This window comes from Hypanus sabinus, chromosome 8, assembly GCF_030144855.1.
Source record: "Hypanus sabinus isolate sHypSab1 chromosome 8, sHypSab1.hap1, whole genome shotgun sequence".
NCBI lineage: Eukaryota > Metazoa > Chordata > Chondrichthyes > Myliobatiformes > Dasyatidae > Hypanus > Hypanus sabinus.
In genome coordinates this window covers 127,230,653-127,252,042 of record NC_082713.1, presented here as the reverse complement: position 1 = coordinate 127,252,042, position 21,390 = coordinate 127,230,653, and the positions used below count along the sequence as shown (strand labels likewise).

General features: G+C 39.7%; 1 protein-coding gene across 6 annotated transcripts in view; it reads right to left on the bottom strand.

Moving 5' to 3' along the window:
* LOC132398401 (UPF0606 protein KIAA1549-like) overlaps nt 1–21,390 on the bottom strand; it is a 277,859-nt gene that overhangs the window by 159,161 nt on the left and 97,308 nt on the right. The window lies entirely within an intron of this gene.

The window sequence follows — 21,390 nt, the reverse complement described above, 5'->3', positions numbered from 1 at the left end:
AGAAGCTAGAGATCTTGAGCAAAACACTCAAAATGCTAGAGGAACTCAGGCTACGTCCACACTGCACCAGATAAATCCATAACCGAAGCTTTTTCTCTTCGTTTTGACCCTCCATCCACACTAAAACAGCGTTTTAGTCCACCGAAAACAGAGGTTTTCTATAACGGCCTCCAGAGTGTGTAATTTTGAAAACGCTAGATTGGCCGGAGCAGTGTGGACGGGGTAACCGGAGAAATCTAAAAATGCTGTCATGACGTGCGGGAACGGATGGTGACAGCAGCACACTATTTCATTGTTTTCTTGAACACAACCTAACAATTTCAGAACAGACAGCAACGAGACTGAAGCCAGAAGAGTTAGAAATGTACTCACCAAATACTTTGACCTATAACTTACTGAATAAATAAGTATACTCACTTTGCCCTGTTTTCTGTCCTTGATCGTATGAAGGTGGTTTACCTATTTATGCAAGTACTTCTCTGACAATAGATGTGTAACAGCCTAATGTAACATTGTATGGAAATACAAGATAATACTGATGGAGATGTTTTATACATTTAACAAGGGGCTTTATTAATGCAACAGAGTTAGTCAATTTTTCAATGTTCGTCGTCAGCTGGGTCATACTGTCCTTGAACTCCCTATCGGTTGCCTCCATACGCTCCAGTATTTGTTTTTTTATTTTTAAGTCCTCCTGCGCGAGAGCCAACAGCTGTCCGTCGTTTAAGTTTTTCTAGTCTGTAACTGAACAAATGTGCATCAACTCTTTCACGGCGAGATTCAACACCAAACATGTCGCTTGTTTTCGGTAGATGTGTCCTACGCATGTGCAGTAGGAGGAGATTCGCCGAAATCTCTGTTTCAATGTGGATGGAGATATTTACAGAAACGCTTGGTGTGGATGCCTATTTTTTTTTTATATAAACGCAAAACCGACGTTTTCAAAATTATCCAGTCTAGTGTGGATATAGCCTCAAAGTCAGGCAGCACTTATAGAGATATAAATAGTTCACGTTTCAGCCGACACGCTTCATCAGGAACAATGATGAAGTCATTAGGACTTCATTTGTGCTGATGAAAGTTCTCTGTCCAAATTATCGACTGTTTATTCCCTTCCATGGATGCTGCCTAAGGCTACATCCACACTAGACCGGATAATTTTGAAAACGCCAGTTTCACATAAAAACGATAGGCGTCCACACTACGCGCTTTTGAAAATATCTCTATCCACACTGAAACGGAGATTTCAGCGAATCTCCTACTCTCACATTACTGAAATAAAGCAACATGTTCAGTGTCGAATCTCGCCATAAAAGTGCACGTTTGTGTAGTTACAGACTAGAAAAGCTTAAAACGACGGACAGCTGTTGGCTCTCACGCAGGAGAACTTAAAACTAAAAAAAAACAAATACTGGAGCGTATGGTGGTAACTGACAGGGAGTTCACGGACAGATTGACCCGGCTGACGACGAACATTGAAAAACTGACTAACTCTGTTGCATTAATCAAGCACCTTGTTAAATGTGTAAAACATGTCTGCATCAGTGTTACCTTGTATTTCCATACAACGTTACATTAGGTTGTTACACATCTATTGTCAGAGAAGTACCTGCATAAATAGGTAAACCACCTTCATACAAGCAAGGACAGAAAACAGGGCAAAGGGAGTATACTTATTTACTCAGTAAGTTATGGATCAAAGTATTTCTAACTCTTCTGGCTTCAGTCTCATTGCCGTCTGTTCTGAAATCGTTAGGTTGTGTTCAAGAAAACAATGAAATAGCGTGCTGCTGTCTGATAGCGTTTTCAGAAGTCTCCGGTTACCCCGTCCACACTGATCTGCCCAAGTAGCATTTTCAAAAATATCCACCTTGGAAAGCGTTTTTGAAAAGCTCCTGTTTCAAGAGACGAAAGCGCTGTTTTAGTGTGGACGGCGGGTAAAAACTAAGAGAAAAAGATTTGGTTACTGATTTATCGGGTGTAGTGTAGATTTAGCCTTACTTGCTGAGTTTCTTGAGCATTTTGTGTGTATTGCACTTATCTCTAGCAGGCCTGAATAAGAGTCTCAAGAGTAAAGTCCCCAATCAAATTAGTAACAGTGTGTAGTCTTTAATCAAGGAACACATGCAAATCTCAATCTATTACAGATTTACCATTCAGAACTCAAGCACTTCTATCACAGTTTGCACTTTTGGATCTTGAGGTGGTTAAAAAAAGCTGCCAGATGCACTGTTAACTACTACTGAACCAGCTGGAATCAAGTTTCAGCTATAGAGCAGCCTTAGTCCTGTTCAGTAAACTAGGAGGAGATCAGGTTAGTTGAGGAGCTTCAGCAATGGAGGACCTTCCTAAGGAACAGCAAGAGTGAATGATAAACACCTAACAAGTAGAAACATTACCAATAAACTCCAAATTACCTTGAGTTGACCAAACATTGATACATCTATGAAGAGTGGCCTGTGTACCTTCTAAAGCAATACATTGAGCACATTACATTGGGAGCCAAAACAAAATGAATCACACACTCTTAAAGGATGTCAGCAAGAAGTGTGACCCTTCTGTGTAGTCCTAGCTAATATAAAAATGCCCAAGGAGCCCTGAAGTTACTCACACTCTCCAAAAACCCCCAGAAATTACTCTCAATGAGTCTCAGCAAAACTACAGCATCCCCAACGAGCAGAGTTAATTACCATCACATTTGCTGCGGAAGCCTAGCAATTACTGATATAAGACTAAGGAACCCAAGCAATTAACAGCGCACTGTTGAGGAGTCCTAACAATTACTGGCAAAGCCCCAAGGAGCCCCTGCAATTTATGGCATGCTACCAAGGTGCCCTAGCAATTAGCAGCACACTCCTTAGAAGTTCGAGCAATTACTGCCACACTTCCAACTCCTGTAATTACTGTTACACCCACCTGGAAATGACTCAAAAACTGGCAAATTTCCAGAGTGTTTTTGTCAATAATACATTCCTCAGATGTTGCTCCAAACACAAGCAAATCCCAAACAGGTGTCTATAAACAGGCATGCTCCTACCAAGACCCTGCAAGCACTAGTAAATTCTTGGAGAGGCCTTACATCTCCTGCAAATCTCTACAAAAATTGTTATACATCCTGGGGCAAATAAATCTGAAAGAAGATAAACACTGTCAATACAGATCTAACTCTAATCAATACTAGCAAATTTCAAGACCCCTCACAATCTCAGTCTCAAAAAGATAACACTAGGTAACAAAAAATGTAGTTCTATTATCAGATAAAGAACATTTATGAAGAAATAATTATATCCAAATATTTTTCAACCAATATATCTGAACTTGCAGGAAATCTGACGATTCTGTTTTACTGAAATCCCTTTAAAAGCTGGGAGTGCAAGTGTGCCCCTTCACTCAATTAAACTCTTGATAGTATTACATGTGATTTTACAAGAAGCTAGCTGGCAAATGCTACAATTCACTATGTTGTTTCTTTATATGATCCTTTGAATCATTACATTCAAGAGTGATCTGGGACAGTATTCCCTTCTTCATTAATACCAATAATCAACAACGTGTGCTTTACTAAAACACTTCACTATTGTACCACAGTTGTGTGCATCATTGTTTTGAAGTAATTAAGTGATCAGACAGGTATCCAGAGACTTGGACTTAATCTGAAGGCACAACATGAATTTCTACAACATTAATTTAAACATATCTGCAATAAAAAGAAACAAACCAGTGGGATTAACTGTGACCAAAATCCACCAATTACTCATTTAAAGCAGTTTGGCCCGAATCCACACCAAAGTTAGCATTGCAGTTCATGAGCTAATTTGGGCTGGGCAATAACTACTAATCCATCTCATGAAAGCTACATCCTGGGGGGAACAAAAAAGAATTTGAACTGATGATCAAGAACTTGCATGGTTTAAGGAGCATCTCAGAGGCTGTGCTTTTTACAATAGGGATTCCGGAGTAGAAGGCATAGCTAAAATTTACAGCATTTAAGAACTAGCCCAACAGAAATATGAACTGAATATAGGATGTGGATTGCTTACTGATTCCATAAAATTTGTTTTGCATCTATCATGTAATTACTCTATTACTTTACATATTTAGTATTGGCCCTTTTATAGTTCCTAAAGATCTGTCAGTAACAGGCAAAGTTTGAACTTTTAATATTGTCAATATTAATTGGAGAGAAAACTCGATGTATAACTCTCTTCTAAACTAACACGTTAATCTGCCAGATTCACCACCCCTCCCCACCCTTCTTATTTTAGCAAAACAGAAACAATAGGTTTAGTTCCACAATTCAGAATTAGAAGTACAGTATCACTGACACATGACAAGAAATATGTTTTGTAGCAACAGTACAGTGCAAGACAAGAATTTACAGAAAACAAAGAATGCACAAAACAGTATTATGTACTATTCAGGAATCTGATAATGGTTGGGGGGGGGGGGGGGGGAGTGAAATAAGCTGAGTACCTCCCTGAAGGTAGCAATGAGGAGACAGTGTCCAAGATAATGAGGGTCCTAACTGAACTTAATGAACTGGTAAGTTTTCTAGTTACAAGGCATGTATAAATAAATTCCTCAAATCTTCAAACTATACTTGACAGCCACTTTATTAGGTACACCTGCAAACTTGCTAATTATTATAAAGGAATATAATCAGCCAATCATGTGGCACCAACTCAATGCATAAATGCATGGTCAAGAGTTGTTCTTCAGACCAAACATCAAAATGGGGAAGAAATGTGATCCAAGTGACTTTGACGGTAAAATGATTGTCGGTGTCAGTGCCAGACGGGGTGGTTTGAGCATCTCAGAAACTGCTGATCTCCTTGTGATTTTCACGCACAATAGTCCCTAGAGTTTACAGAGAATGACGTGAAAAACAAAATAAAAATCCAGTGAGCAGCAGTTCTGTGGGCAAAAAAGTCTTGTTAATTAGAGGTCAGAGCAGACTGGTTCAAGCGGACAGGAAGGTGTCAGTAACTCAGATAACCATGCGCAACAACAATGGTGTGCAAAAGAACATCTTTGAATGCACAAAACATCGACTCTTGAAGTGGATAGGCTACAGAAGCAGAAGACCTTAAGCATAAGTGGCCACTTTACTAGGTATAGGAGGTACCTAATAAAGACTCCACTGAGTATAGTTTCCAGAAAATGTCACTTTCAATGAAACAATTCATCACTTGTTGGAATCAATTACATTAATGAAATGAAAAAGAACAACAAACATCAAAAATATGGAAATGCACAACTGCAAAAAAAAGTTACCTGATCTTTTTCAGAGAATCTTCAGCCTAGACAATAGTATGAATACTACTTTCCTCTGATCTCTCTCCAAATAATTTTATTAAAAATTAAACTGCCAGCTGGATTAATAATGAAATTCTGTCTAAATATCCTAGAACAAACTACAAAACATCAAACTTTTGAGCTTCATTATATGCTGGAGTTTAAATAAACTTGATAAAATGGCAAAAAGTAGAAAGTGCTAAACAAATGGCTCAGGTGTCCCCTGCTTTAAGAAAGTTTGCTTTATGCCACTTCGCTTTTACAAAAGACTCACATTAGTACCTGTTTTCGAAACTGAAAAACAAAAGAAATCCGATGAGGATTTTCACTTTTACGAGAAAAGGTGCCCACTTTAAACTTGTGTTTACTCCGAGAAAGACTACTATGACCGTGAAGCATTGCGTGGGCAAGGGTGTGCACATGCATGTATGTGCAGATTTTTTTCCTCTATAAATCGGTTTTTGGCTAAATCTTCCCAATCCTGGTAAGTGAAACTACACTCCACACGCATTATTTCTACTTTATATAGGCTGCGTATTAATCATATCATTCCTGCTTTTACCATATATTAGTGTTATTTTAGGTTTTATGTACTATTTGGTATGATTTGGTAGGTTATTTTTTGGGGTCTGGGAACACTCAAAAATTTTTCCCATATAAATTAATGGTAATTACTTCTTCACTTTATGCCATTTTGGCTTCTCTACTTTCGGATAGTGGGGGAAACCTGTACTTCGTTCTTTCCAGTTGCCTTTTTAACAGTTTAACCGTAAAGAGTTTTCTACGCAATAACAATCAAATTAAATCTGCAGATCCTAAACATATCAAATGCCATATAGATCATTCATTACAGCTCGTGCTACATTATGTTTTAAAGAATTTCACTCACTCAAACCAAAGAGGAAAGACAACACAAGTTTTTCTTTAGTAGCTGTTATTTTAGATGCACCAAGTACACTCTAATCATTCATACCAATATGGAGAAATCTTTCAGTTCTGATTACAAACACGAATCAAATGAAAATAGTTCAACTGCAAATCGAAACATGCAATCACTGTAGTTAAATAAGCAGTTATCTTCCACTGGACACCCAGCATATTATTCAGTATTATGTAATTGACAGAGTATGTGAAACCAGCTAAACCCAAGAAACTAAAAATTTACTAAACTGCTATTCAAAAACTTTATCAATAAAATTCAATGCTGAGAAAACCACTATATTCAGAAGAAAACTAATTATGCCTATTCCCCGAACAAAGGTATGTATCTCAAACTCCTGAATTAACACTAACAGTTGGCTTGTGACTAACCTTCATGTGATGGCCTGTCCTTAGAACAGCAAGTTCTGACAGCAAGTGGTGATGGTGAATCGGAACTTGATGGAGATAGCAAAGTTTAAGCCAAAGTTTCTTCTTGGGTGATTGATCAATAAGGCATAATGAAAGCATAAACAAACATCTGGACAACTCACCTTTTCTTAAAATCAAAGTTGGTTATAAACAAGCATTTGCCAACATGTGGCTACAAAACTGTGCTGTGCACAAGCTGAAATCGTCAACTTTGAAGATGTACATTGCTCTCTCAACATGATATTGGCTCCGTGCACACCCATTTGTGCAAATTCGAACAAATCCTTCACCTCGTGACTCCAGTAACTCTCCTAGCATCATCCTGATCTATTCCATCAAACTCAGCCTTATTTGACAAATTGACAATGTTTCCTTTGAGATACTTCAAGTTTGTAAACCAACCAAGCAAAAACATGTACACACTTGACCATAATTTACTTCATATACTGACACAGTTCAGTATATTCCAAGAGGTACTGAAGAGTTCCAGTTTTCTTGGTTTGTAAACCTCTTTCAAGCAGCAAGCTTGTTATTATCACTGCACTCCAAAATGATATGATAACAAGCAATGCAGGGAGTAAATCTTGAATGTAATAATGGCACCCTAGTCCATGGGTATAACAATGAAATGAGATTAAAGAGTTAGAACCTTTCCTGGATGTTATCCAAGTCTTTGACGTAATCCAGATGTCCAGCAGCATTGTTGATAAATACTAAAACCCTGTTGTGTTATTCTGCACACAATATAGATCAAGGAAGTGGTAGATCAATATAATCATGGAAGATTAGTGCCATTATCTAGAGGTTTTGTTAGATTGTCACAACTAGAAGATCAGTATTTGATCGGGTTTATCTTTAGTTATCCTTGTTAAAGCAATCTTTATCTGGTAATTTGGAGTAGTTTTCTCATCCCATGAGATTAACATGTGCAAGGACATCCTCTTCCAAAAGGGTCTCATCTCTGTAAAACAGTTGTTTAGATGAATAGCCATATTTCTTGAAGATCTGCATCAGTTACTTTGGTTCAGCTAAAGTAACTTGCACACTAGCTATCTCATGAACTAGTATGTAGATTTCCATGCTTCTTCGAAAATTATCCACCACATTCCCTTATCTTCTTGCCGTAAAGGTTCAATTTTTCCTGGATCATTATCTCATCAAACTCTGGTTAACATCCTATTAATTCTGATCTAACTATACACTTTATTTTTCATTTTCTCCATTATAATATCCCCACTCTTCACAACACAAATCATTTCTGGTGTAATGTCGTGCTAAAACTGAGGTCTACTTGTAGCAGTCAATTATGTCAATAAGATGCAGTTTTTGCCTCAATAGGTCCTTGTCAATAGTTTCTGTAAATAGCAGTGTATTTCATCACTACTATTGGACAGGAGTCTTGTTGTCTTCTTTGATACTGCTGTGTTTAGGACTGCAATTGCTACTTCAGGCTAATATTGATAAAATATCTCTTCCTCATTCCCCTAGCAGAAAGCATTGTTTGTTGCACTGCAAATTGCTTCGTACATCAAGGACATGCATCCTTAATAATCAATCACTTTATAGCAAAAGCTAGCCAAATAAGCATCTATAAAGTGAGGGATATTGTATCTATTCAACTATGTGAAATGAACCCACCAAATAGAAGGTAATTAGAAGCAATGGAATTGAACTAGGAATTTTAAAAATACAGGTTCAGTACTACTTACCCAAATTTCCAAAATCTGAAAACCTCAAATACGAAAATTTTTTGAGCACTGACATGACGTCACAACTGGAAAATTTCACAAGGTGCTGGGAAGGTTCCCAGATGATCCACAGGACTCTACACACTACAGATAGCTTTGAGGTGTAATGAACAAATTTAGCTCATATATGTAATGAAAAAATTTAATGAAAATAGAAAAATATTACATAAAACAGAAAAAGGAAGATTTCAATAGTGGATTGAAAGAGTAAATTCATCAGCACTGAAGTGAACATATGCTGCTTAACAGTATACTGATCTCAAAACAAGCAAAGATCTGAATCAGATTCAGGTTTAAGATCACTGGCATACGTCGTGCAATTTGTTGACTTTGTGGTAACAGTATAATGCAATACATAATAAGAGAAAAAAATTTGAATTACCATAAGTATATATGTCTTAGGTGACAGGCCCTTAAAGAAGGACTGCACCTTTTTAAGACACCACTCCTTGAAGATGGCCTGGATTTTACCTAGGCCAGTGTCCATGATGGAGCTGACTAATTTTACAACTCTCTGCAGCTAGAATGCTCTCCACAATACATCTTTAGGAATTTGCAAGTGTTTTTGGTGACATACTGAATCCCCTAAAACTCCTAATGAAATATAGCCCCTGTTGTGCCTTCTTTATAGCTGCATCGATATGTTGGGTCCAGGTTAGGCCTTCAGGGATATTTACACCCAGGAACTTGAAATTGCTCACTCTTTCCACTCCGATCCCTCTTTGAGGACTGGTGTGTGGTCCCTCATCTTACCCTTTTCTGAAGTCCACACAATCAGTTCTCATATTGAGTACAAGGTTGTTGCTGCTACACCACTCAACGGGTGGTACATTCACTCATCACCATCTGAGATTCTGCCCATAATGGTTGTATCATCAGCAAATTATAGATGGCATCTGAGTGGAGCCTAGCCACACAGTCATGAGTGTAGAGGGAGTAGAGCAGTCAGATTAGCATACATCCCTGAAGCACACCAGTGGTATCAGTGAGGTGGAGATATCATTTCCAATCTGCATAGATTGAGGTCTTCTGGTTGGGAAGTTGAAGGTCCAGTTGCAGAGAGAGGTACAGATGCTCAGATTCTGGAACTTTTTGATCAGAACAGTAGGAATGATGATGTTATACACTGAGCTGTAGTCAAAAGCAGCATCCTGACATACAGTGGTGCTACAAAGTTTGTGAATCCCGTAGAATTTTCTCTATTTCTGCATAAATATGAACTAAACTATGATCAGACCTTCATGCAAGTCCTAAAACTAAATAAAGAGAACCCAATTAAATAAGTAACACAAAAAACATTATACTTATTCATTTATTGAGGAAAATAATCCAATATTACATGCATGTTGGAAAAGTATGTGAATCTCTGGGGTAATGCCTGCTTCAAAAGCTATTTGGGGACAGGTTTTCCAATCAATGAGATAAGATTGGAGGTGTGGGTTTTAGGGGGTGCCGTGCCCTATAAAAAAAATAAAGCACACAAATTCAGCCTGACAGAGTCTGCTCTTCTCAAAAAAGATCTGTTTATATGCACCATGCCTCCATCAAACAACTTTCAGAGGACCTAAGAACTGTAGTGATGCACGAAAAGCTGGTAAAGGCTACAAAAGCATTCCTAAAGACTTGAGTGTTCATCAGTCCAAGTTAAAGAAATTGCCTACAAATAGAAGAAATTTAGTACTGTTGCTACTCTCATTAGGACTGGGGATCCTACAAAGACCATACTAAGAACACAATGTGTAATGCTGAAGGAGGTGAAAAAGAACCCAAGGATAAAACAGCAAATGATCTGCAGAAATCTCTAGAACTTTCTAAAGTCTCTGTTCATGTGTCCACAATAAGAAAAACACTGAACAAGAATGTTCATGGAAGGACACTACAGAGGAAACCACTGTTCTCCAAAAATAACATTGCTGCATGTCTAAGTTTGCAAAAGACTACCTGGATGTCCTAAAATATTTCTCAGACAATGTTCTGGAGACAGATGACACAAAAGCTGAACTTTTTGGCAGAAATGCGCACTGCTGTGTTTGGAGGGAAAACGGCACTGCAAACCAACACTAAAACTTCATCCCATTTGCAAAACAATTCTGAAAATCCATCTTCAGAGAATGTAGTTGTAAGCAGTACTCTTGCAAATCACCGTCTGTGAAAGAGTATGCCATACTTTCAATGCAGGGAAACTAGGAGAACATTCTTCTCCCAGTGTTTTACTTATATATTTCCAATCTTCTGATGAAAGTGGACACTGCACTTTTTGCCTGGATTAAATTGAAATTCTCACCCTGCAGTTTCATATTTAGATTGTTCATTTTGTCATACTGTTACGGATTCAAGCAACAATAAATATATGAGTGAGGCAGGGGTTTTTATAACAAATAACACGTTTATTAAACACTGAAAACGAACCCCCCAAAAGTAAACAAATCACTAACATAACCGGAAATCAGCTGCTGTCCGGCAGCTTAAACAGTTCTTAAAGCAATGTTGCAAAAACAGTTCTTAAAGCGATGTTGCAAAAACAATTCTTCAAAGTAGTATTGCAAAAGTTCAAAATGCTTACAGTCCATTTAAGGGAGAGACTTTTTTAAGACGATTTAAACTCTCTTCCACGTCGTGTTGTTTCGGTTCCCAAATCAAACTTTTCCCACGAAGAATTTATGTAACAAAACGGCTTAAAGGCACTGACCTTTCCTTTACAAAACTGTTCCCAATCCTTTCTGCTATTTCACAGGGATTAACATGAGAACAGTCAACGAATTCCTTCCGAATGAGGATCAAACAAGGTCGAACCTGTTTCATCGTCGAAATCGATTCTCCTCGATTTTTTAACTCCCGAACTCCAATCTTCACTCTCCACTGATTCTCAACTAGCAGTAATAGAAAGAAACTGCTGGCAATGACCTTTTAACTTTAGGCATTAAATAAAACTTCATCTTCCAACTAAACTGCGTCATATCATTAAATCACGCAGTGGCATGAAGTCAACATGGCAAATCCAGCCACGAACTGCCCCTCCTCACAGGGAGGGGTCCTCCTTTTACACCCTGTAAAAAAAACCTGTCACGTGACCTCTACTGGTGGGAAAATGACATCATTCCACCATTACAAGACCATTACCTCAAGTCCAGTATAGCTTCAACCCCGTCACATGACAAGTACACCACTGTCACGTGTCACGGGTACGTAACAGTACAGATTGGCTAGGTATGTCACATCTCCAACTACAAGTTCAATCCCATTTCTCAAGCTCCTGTTGACTTTGAGCAACAGTTCAACCACAGCATCAAAAAGATTTTAAAAAAGTTTTAAGTAGTAGTCTTTTTATAGCTAACGCACTTCAGTGTGAAGAAGCAAGTGTTCAAACTTCATCATTATCTTGCATAACTGGCAAAATATTCTGCTATTTAATGGTTGGGCTTTAATTTAGTTGATCACAGAAATTACAAGAGTCAGGCTTGGGAAAAAAAAATCGCTGTCTAAGGTTTTTGGCTGTGAGATGTTAATGATGAATTACATGATGGATTGCAAACAGACTTGGAATTTCTTTTCTTATGAATGCTACTAAACCAGCATGGCGATCTGTCATATATGATGTTCCATGGCATGGCGGCAGGCTTGAACACTCCCAGATGATAAAATTCACAACCTAGAGGAAAGAAATAATTGTGCATGCTCAAATTATTTAAAAGCATTAATTATCAGCAATTTGAAAAGCCATTCAGCTGTCCTAATGAAAACATTATTTTTCATCTTAAGCAACAGATCCTCTCTTCCCAGTGAGTTCTAAGCCCCATGAAATAGACAGTGACACAAATCTAAATCCCATTCATACAAATCTAATTTTATTTTAGTATCCAACAGCTAAATTACAACACTGCTTGATGCAAGTGTGACAGAGAAACTCATTTTTCATTAACAACCACCAGCATGACTAGTGTATTTACTGAGAGAAGCATATTAATGTTGAATAAGAGAATGCCAAAAGGTTACAGTGAAGTTAATTTAGCACAACATGCACACAGCTACTCCCACGATTGGCTACTTCAACATAGATGTTCATGCGACATGAACTGGCAGCAAAACAAGCTCTACACCTGCCAAATGGCCCATCTGAGAATTGTTATATTTTATCACTGACTATAAATTGTTCAAGAGTGTAATGGTGAATTCTCTTATTTGCAACTTGTCTGTGTTTGCTATTAGCCCAAATGCCTGGTAGAGATGTGAAGTCAGTGAGTTAGAAAGCTACTAGAGCACTAGAGTAGACGGTACTATACTGTCATTCCACAATTGGGCCTTTGAATTTAAATTAAAGTGCTGCATTTCAAGAATCTGAAATAAGAAATGAAAATGCTGTTAATACTCAACAAGTCATTAAATCAGTTATTTTAAAATAGCAACAGAAAATATGTTGGAAATAACTAGGTCCATGTAAGTCAATAATATCAATAGCACGAGATATTTTACCTGCAGTTCAGAATTACATAAAACATAACTCGACTGTCATTCCTAGCCTGAGTAACAGAATTAATACAAATGTTGTTACACAAAGTATGAATACTATTTACCAGTGATTCCCACCAAATTTAGATTATTTGAGCCTTTTTTTGAGATACAAACATTTTTAAAAGATGAGGTGGAATATTACAAAATTAAACAGCAGATAAAACCTACTCTGTTGGATCCAAAATGAACACTGTACCTATTCAAGTACTTAAGTGTTAGCCACTCTTTTCAATGGCACTTCACTGTACACTGTATGCACATGCAACATTTCACCACAGTTCTAGCTAGACATTTAAAAGACAGACCAGAATTCCAAACCTTTCACATTTCCACAGGGATTGCCCTCTCCCATGTGTTTGTTCCTCTCCACTGATTCCAGTCCATCTACTCATCCTTGCACAATGTTAAGTGCTACATTTGCAACTACACGTCTACCCTCACCACCATTCAGGGACCTAAACAATCTTTCCAGGTGAGGCAAATGTCACAATGCAGACACGACAAAGTTGATGATTATGTACATCAGTAAGGCTAAGATCGACCACTCTCCATTGGACATCAGCGGCTCTGCCATGGACAGCATGAAGAGGAAAGTTCCTCGGTGTGCATATAACAGACTATCTAACCTGCACCGACAACTTCTCTTCCTTTGTCATGAAAACACAGCAGACTGAGGCGTACAAGGTTCCATGCCCCGATTCTAGCAAGTTTCTACATGAGGACCATTGAGAGTGTCCTGTCTGACTGCATCATTAAGTGGTATGAAAGCTTCAAGGCATCAGATCACAAGACCCTACAGGGGATAGTAAAAAGAAACAAGATCACCAGGATCTCCCTCCCCATTTGTGATATTTACTGGGGATGTTGTATATGAAGGGCCTGAAGCATTGTTGATCTTTCCTACCACCCATCCAACAACCTTTTTGACCCACAACCATCAAGGTGGTGGTACTGGAGCATCAGGACTAGGAGTGCCAAACTGGGTAATAGCTTCTTCCCCGCACTCATTGAGACTAATGAACACCCTGCCACAACCAAGATCTTGTCACTAGATCAGCGAGCAAATTAGTTTACTGTATGGTTTACCTGCGATGTGTACTACATGCATTTTGAATTACATTTTATTAACTTACTGATGGCAATATTTTGCTTTATGTGCTATGTGTTATATGTTTTGTGGGTGTACCATATTTGGAGGAATACTGTTTCATTTAGCTGTGTAAATGTACAGTCATGTGACAATAAACTTGAACCTGAATTTGAACACGTCAATCCAGCTGTGTTATTTAGGGTTCTCCAATCTGCTAATTAAATTTGCTGATGACACTACAGCGATTGGCCTTATCTCAAACAATAACAAGATGGCCTATAGCGAAGAAGCCATCTCTCTGACACAGAGGTGTCAAGAAAACAACCTCTCCCTCAATGCCACAAAAACAAAGGAGCTGGTTGTGGATTACAGAAGGAATGGAGACTGGCTAACCCTTATTGACATCAATGGATCTGAGGTTAAGAGTTTAAGTTGCTCGGCATCCACATCACTGAAGATCTCACGTGTTCTGTACACACCAGCTGTGTGGTGAAAAAGGCTCAACAGCTCTTCTTTCACCTCAGACAGTGGAGGAAGTTTGGTATGGGCCCCCAAATCCTAAGAAATTTCTACAGGGGCACAATTGAGAGTATCCTGATTGGCTGCATCACTGCCTGGTATGGGAACTGTACCTTCGTTAATCGCAGCACTCTGCAGAGAGTGGTGCGGATAGCCCAGTGCATCTGTAGTTGTGAACGTCCCATAATTCAGGATACTTACAAGGACAGATGTGTAAAAATGGCCCGCAGGATCATTGGGGACCTGAGTCACCCCAACCACAATCTATTCTAGCTGCTACCATCAGGGAAGTGGTACCACAGTGTGAAAGCCAGAACCAACAGGCTCCGGGCCAACTTCTTCCACCAGGCCATCAGATTGATGAACTCACGCTAATTTGAGTGTACCCTATATTACACTGCCTGTTCTATTTATTATAAATTTCTATGATTGCACATTGCACATTTAGATGGAGACATAACATGAAGATACTTACTCCTCATGCACGTGAAGGATGTAAGATATAAAGTCAATTCAATTAATTTTTTGCATCCAGTGCTCCTGGTGCTGCCTTCCCAACATCAGTGATACCTGATGCAGATTGGGGGCTTCACTTCGCCAAACAGCCTGCAGTCTGTCCGCTTTAACAACTAGGGTCGTATGGTGGCCATCCATTTCAATTGCACTTCCCACTCCAGTACTGACATGTCTGCCCAAGCCATTTTCTATTGCCCCGTTGAAGCTGAACATAAATGGGGAGCAACACCTTATATGACACATTGGCTGCCTCCATCTTTATGGCATCGACAGATTACTCTGATGTCCCCTCCCCTTTGTTTCCCTTACCCTTCTGACTCCTTTACCCATTCTGTACTCCCTTGTCCACCCTCATGACTTCTCCATCACCTACACCTTCCTTCTTCTGATTTATCCACCTTTGGAATCAGAATCAGTTTCAGGTTTAATATCACTGGCGTACACCGTGAAATAAATATATAATAATGATAAACTACATATTGCAATATTTATATTAAAAAATTAAATTAAGTAGTGTAAAAAGAGAGGGAAAAGAAATAGTGAGGTAGTGTTCATGGGATCACTGTCCATTAAAAAACTAATGGTGGAGTGAAAGAAGCAATTTCTGAAACATTGAGAGTGTGTTTTCAGGCTCCTGTACCTCCTCCTTAATGGTAGCAATGAGAAGAGGGCTTGTGCTGGGTCCTTAATGATTGATGACATCTTTTTGAGGCATTACCTTTTGAAGGTGAATTCGATGCTTACAAATTTCTGCAACTTTTTCTGATCCTATGCAGTGGCCCCTCCATACCAGATGATGATACAACCAGTTGTGATGCTCTCCATGGTACATCTATAGAAATTTGACAAGGTCATTGGTGACGTCCCAAGTCTCCTCAAACTGCAAATAAAATATAGCCACTGTCGTGACCTCACTATCCGCTGCAGGGTCTTGCAATCCAAGATGGGACCATCTCCGAAACAGGAAGCAATGCAGCTGCTCAGGATGTTCTCAAGCCAACCTATGTAGAATGTGATGAGGATGGGGATTGGGAAATGGACTTTCCTCAGCCTTCGCAGAAAGTAGAGACGCTGCTGGGCTTTCTTTGCTATGGAGCTGAAATTGAGGGACCAGGTGAGATTCTCCACCAGGTGAACATGAAGAAATTTGGTGCTCTTAATGATCTCCACCGAGGAGCCATTGATGTTCAGCGGAGAGTGGTCACTCTGTGCCCTCCTGAAGTCAACAACCACCTCTTTTGTTTTGTTCACATTCAGAGACAGGTTGCTGGCTCTGAACCAGTCCGTTAGCCACTGCAACTCCTCTCTGTAAGCTGACTCGTCATTCTTGCTGATGAGACCCACCACGGTCGTGTCATCGGCGAACCTGATCATGTGGTTCGAGCCGTGTGTTGCAGCACAGTCGTGGGTCAGCAGAGTGAACAGCAGTGGATTGAGCACACAGAGCTGGGGGGCCCCCCATGCTTAGTGTGATGGTGTTGAAGATGCTGCTTCTGATCCGAAATGACTGAGGTCTCCCAGTCAGGAAGTCTAGTATCCAGTTGCAGAGGGAGGTGTTCAGGCCCAATAGGCTTAGCTTTCCAATCAGTTTCTGAAGAATGATTGTGTTGAATGCTGAACTGAAGTCTACGAACACCATTCGAACATACGTGTCTTTTTTGTCCAGGTGGGTTAGGACCAGGTGGAGGGTGATGGCAATGGCGTCGTCTGTTGAACGGTTGAGCCTACTAGGGGATCAGCTATATTGGATTGGGTGTTATGTAATAAACTGGAGGCGATTAGGGACCACAGGGTAAAGGAACCCTTCAACAGCAGTGATCAGAATATGATCAAGTTCAACTTGAAATTTGATAGGGAGAGATTAAGGTCTGATGCAGCAGTATTTCAATGGAATAAAGGAAATTACAGTGGCATGAGAGAGGAGTTAACCACAGTAAATTGGAAGGTGATGGTGAAAGGGAAGACAGCAAAGCAGGAATGGCTTGAGTTTCTGGGAAAAATGAGGAAGATGCAGGATAGATATATTCCAAAAAAAAGAGATATACTCAAAATGGCAAAATAGTACAACTGTGGCTGACAAGGGAAGTCAAAGCTAATGTAAAAACAAATAAGGACATACAACAAAGCAATAATTAGTGGGAAGATAGAGAATTGGGAAGCTTTTAACAGCCAATAGAAAACAAAAGAATCATTAGGAGGAAAAGGATGAAACATGAAAGCAAGCTAGAAAACAACATTAAAGTGGATAGTAAAAGCTTTTTCAAGTATTAAAAAAATAAGAGATGGGAGTCGACAGTGCTACTCCTTATAGATGCTGCCTGGCCTGCTGTGTTCCACCAGCAGTCTGTGTGTGTTAGATGAGAGTGGATATAGGACTGCTAGAAAATGAGGCTGGAGAAATAATAACAAGGGCCAAGGAGATGGCAGATGAACTAAATAAGTATTCTGCATCAGTGTTCACTGTGGAAGACACGAGCAGAGTGCCAGGTGTTGAAGGGTGTAAGGGAAGACAAATGAGTGCAATTACTATTACTAGGGAAAAGGTTCTCAAAAAGCTGAAAGACTTAAAAGATGCATAAGTCACCTGGACCAGCTGAACTGCAAACTAGGGTTCTGAAAGAGGTAGCGGTAGAGATTGTGGAGGTATGAGTAATGATCTTTCAACAATCAGTGGCCTCTGGCATGATTCCGGAGGACTGGAAAATTGCAAAGAGGCAGCAGAAAGAAATAGTAGACTAGATAGCCTGACCTCAGTGGTTGGGAAGATGTCAGAGACAATTGTTAAGTTATGGAGCACCTGGCGACATGGGAGAAGATAGGATAAGATAGGATAGGATAAAGTTAGCATGGTCTCCCTAAGGGAAAATCTTACCTGACGAACCTGTTAGAATTCTTTGAGATTACAAGTAGGATAGATGAAGAGGATACATATTTGGATTCCCAGAAGGCCTTTGACAAGTTGCCACATAAGGCTGCTTACCAAGTTAACAGCCCATTTATTACAGTAACTAGCATGGTTAGAACATTGGCTGATTGGTAGAAGGCAGTAAATGCGAATTAAAGGATCCTTTTCTAGTTGGCTGAAGCAGTGGTCTTCCTCTGGGGTCGATATTGGGACTGCTTTTTATGTTGTATGTCAATAATTTAGATGATGGAATAGATGGCTTTGGTTGCCAAGTTTGCTGGTGATATGAAGATTGGTGGAGGAGCAGGCAGTGTTGAGGAAACAGGAAGACTGCAGAAGGGCTTAGAGAGTTTAGCAAAATGGGCAAGAAAGTGGCAAATGAAAAACAATGTTGAAAAATGCATGGTGGTGCACTTTGGTAGTACAATTAAATTTGCAGACTATTTTATAAATTAGAGAAAATCCAAAAATCTGAGATGCAAAGGTCCTTGTACAGAACACCCTAAAGATTCACTTGCAGGTTGAGCTGGTGGAGTGGAAGGTTAAGTGCAATGTTAGCATTCATTTCAAGAGGTCTAGAATACAAGAGCAGGGACACACTGGTGAGGGCTCATCTTGAGTATTGTGAACAGTTTTGGGGTCCTCATCTAAGAAAGGATGTGCAGGCATTGCAGAGGAGATTCACAGGGATGATTCCAGGAATGAAAGAGTTATAATACAAAGAACATTTGATGGTTTCTGTACTTGATGGAATTCAGAAGGATAAGGGGAGATCTCATTGAAATCTTTCAAATGCTGAAAGTCCTAGACAGAGCAGATGTAAAGGAAGGTTTCCATGGTGGTGGAGTCTAGGACAAGAGGGCACAACCTTAGAATAGAGGGGCGTCCACTTAAAACAGAAATGTGGAGAAATTTCTGTAGCCAGAGGGTAGTGAATTCATGTAATTTGTTACCACAGACAGCTTTGGAGGCTAGGCTGTTGGGTGTATTTAAGGCAGATAGGTTCTTGATTGGCCTCGGCGTCAAAGGTTATGGGGAGAATGCCGGGAAATGGAGCTGAAAGGGGGCGGGGGGGGGGGGGGGGGGGGGAAGGATCAGCCATGATTGAATGATGGAGCAGACTTGATGGGCCAAATAGCCTAATTCTGCTCCTATGTCTTATTGTCTGTGGAATTATTACTGTCCAAGTGGAGAGTGAGATTACATCTGCTGTGGACCTATTGTGATGACAGGCAAATTGCAGCAGGTGCAAGTCCCTGCTTAGGTAGGCGTTCATTCTTTTCATTACCAACTTCTCAAAGCACTTCACCTCAGTAGATGCAAGTGCTTATGGACAATAGTTGTTGAGGTAGTTCACCCTACTCTTCTGGGGCACTGGCATGATTGTCACTCTTTTGAAAAAGGTGAGAACCTCTGACCGTAGCAGTGAGAGATCGAAGATGTCTTTAAACACTCCCGCCAGTTAATTGGCGCAAAGACCTTCAGGGCCTCATGATTTGTGAGGATTTACCCTCTTGATGATGTTCTGACGTTGGCTTCTAAGACAGGATCACCAGACGCTGCAGGGATCTGCACAGGTGTAGTTTTATTTTCCCTTTCAAAACATACATAGAAAGTTATTGACAAACAAGAGTAAATCTGCAGATGCTGGAAATCCGAGCAACACACACAAACAAAGGAACTCAGCAGGCCAGGCAGCAAGTCTTGCTGAAGGGTTTCGGCTCAAAACGTCAAATATACTTCTTTCCATAGATGCTGCCTGGCCTGCTGAGTTCCTCCACTATTTTGTATGTGTTGCTTGTACTTTCAGTGTTGAGGTCAACTTGAAGTGAAGCAACATAGCCAAACATGATGTTAGGTTTTACTTTCTAGGAATTAATGGCCTGCAAACTCTACCGAAGCTTTTGTGTATCCGATTCTGTCTCTAATCCCAATAAGATTAGTATTTTTGCTCTTTCAAATAGCCTTCCGTAGGTCATAGCTGGACTTCTTGTATAGCAATGTATCCTCTCTTGAATACCACACATCTAGACCTCAGCGCACTACAAATCTCTTGGTTCCTCTAAGGTCTTTGGTTTAGGTATCTTCTGGACCATACTCATCCGCACAGGGCTTGATCTTTTTTAACCAGGATATTCACTCACCAGTAGCTGTGCCTTACAGATACAGGTGTATTTTTACTGCTATCAATCGGTACACCTTGACTGCACACAAGTCTCTAAAAACAGATCTCCATTTCACTAATTATTTGAGTTTAAATCAGATTGGCTGCACTAGTGATAGTTTGGCACGTCATGTTAAAAGGGTGGGGGGGGGTGAATACTTATGCAATCAATTATTTTGTGTTTTGTATTTGTAATTAATTTAGATCTAATTGTAGAGATCTGTTTTCACTTTGACACAAGTCTTTCTGTTGATCAGCTCAAAAAAGCCAACTTAGATCCCTGCAAACCAGCTTGTTTCCATTTTCTTAAAAGGGGACTGCACTTGCAACTTTAGTCTGCGGTCCAGGAAACATTGATTTTGAGTATCAAATATTTAATGTTTAAATGTCATAAAAAGTTGTTGCTTAGCATGGCTGTGACTATGGATTCCAGCTGTAGCAGTCCTGAATGGAAAGATGATGATTCCTATCGGAGCTGCTCACAAAGAGTCAACACCAATCGCTGCCGTCTCGATGATATTGGATTGATGTCTTCTATGGTCTGCTATCCTCTCAAATTAGATTTCTCCTTCAGCCCTTTGTCTTTTCCACCCTTCACCTCTGAGCTTCACACTTCATTCCCATACCCCACCCCCCCCCAAACAGTGAGGGATCACTCTGGAGTTATAACATTGTAGGCAGCATAACTATGGATGAACTAAGATGAGCACCAGTGTTCAGGAAATTTAACTTCCAACTTGTAATTTGAGGCTAGTAGAACCCAATGTTGAGTATTGTTCTGATTTTGTTCCATTGAAATTACATATGGGAAAAACAGTGGATGAATGTTGCTGCAATTAGCACATTGTTAAAAGTGGTCCCTGTTACTTAATGTTCAATTCAGATCAGGTCTATTTTATCACTCAACCTTCATTGAGCCATTGTTCTACACTGTAACAAAATGGATATATTTTGGGTGTCTGCAGTTTGCACTCAGAGTACTCTGGAACAGACACGGTATTAAATATTCTCATTTCACAGCATTCTCATCATTGGGATGTGCTACTGTTGTAAATATGTAATTCTATAAATTTACCTGACTAGATAGATACTTTATTGATTCCAAAGGAAATATTACAGGGTCACAGAGGCTGTACAAGTGCACAAATATACAAGTTTACAAATATTAGAAGAATAAAAAGTGACCACAAACAGACAAACTCTCCTCTGGGGGAGGTGGGGTGTCATCACTTCCTTGGCAAGAGGTTGACTCATTATAGAAATGGCCATGGGCAAGAATTTGGAGCACCGTATT